The sequence below is a fragment of the Vollenhovia emeryi genome, unplaced genomic scaffold (genome assembly GCF_000949405.1).
Source record: "Vollenhovia emeryi isolate VEMERY1.0 unplaced genomic scaffold, V.emery_V1.0 DF939161.1, whole genome shotgun sequence".
In the NCBI taxonomy this organism is placed as follows: Eukaryota; Metazoa; Arthropoda; class Insecta; order Hymenoptera; family Formicidae; genus Vollenhovia; species Vollenhovia emeryi.
The window spans coordinates 97,032-98,237 of record NW_011967205.1 but is presented as its reverse complement, the minus strand read 5'-3'; positions in this window follow the sequence as shown (position 1 = coordinate 98,237).

Genomic DNA, 1,206 nt, shown 5'->3' with positions numbered 1-1,206 from the left:
CACTTTAGCCAAGTGGCAAAAATTAGAATTTTCCTGCCATCTGCGTTTTTTAACGTGAAACGTTTTATGGAACGAATCTCTTTCTCTAGCACGTAAAAAAGGAGAACGACACGAGATGCGATAATGTAAGACGTATACTCGTATAGTTTCAACTTATAATGTCAAGGATGCGTGGATGGATGAGAGTGTGAAGGACTGAAAACCAAGTCCTATCTTAGCTCTAAACTGACATAAACGATTTATATACAGCACCGGCTAATATTACATCACCTTTCGAGTCGTTGAGCATAACTAGTTTTAAAGTGCACGAGTGAAAAATTCGAAAATCATGGTGTATTTTATTAAACTTTGTTACCCTTCGTGCACAAGGTGCACCAGTCATCAGGTGTCTGCTGTAAAATTTTGAGCACATTCGATGCACTTTGACGAAAGTTATGCTGAGAAAACCTAAAGGTGAATTTTGCTACTGTATGTAAGGAAAGAGACTATAAATGCACCAAATAACGTCCGCTCGCGCAAGATACTAACGTGAACGAATATTGATAATCATCTTATCTTTATAATGCTTCAGCTAACGCCCAAATTAATGCCCCAAAAATGCCTAGTAATGCCCAGTAAAGCCGCAAATATGTACACCACAATACACAAGCTCTGTGTTTTCGGTGATCAAGATAGGATACCCGTCGGACTTTTGGAACGAGGCTGCTCGACCGGATTGCGCATTAAACGAAAAGTAAGAAAAAAACATCCGCGGGAAGAGACCTCTCTCTTATCTACTCGTTTTGCCAACGCTCGACGCGCTTCGTAGCTTGGCAAGGTCGAGCCTATGGGGAAATTATAGTTGAATTTATTAAGCCAACGCGAGTAATTTCCCGCGAATAAATATTTAAATAACAGGGACGGTTTATTTAATCCGGCCAATATCAAGCGAGGCTCAAACGCGGAGTCTGTCGATAGATTTAATGTTGAACAATTAATTTCGCGTAACTCGATGCCGCGGCAGCGGCGGCGGCGCGCAATCTCGTACATTAAGTACACAATTTTTTCCCCCGCGATTTTGCACGCGCGCGAGCGCGAAGAATGATGATGCCCACTAAATTCGTTTAAAATTAACATAATTAAATTGCAGTTAACGTTGCGGCGGTGAAATTTCCAGCAACAAAATGTGATTAAAACTTGTTTATCTAAATTTATATTCTCGGAGGG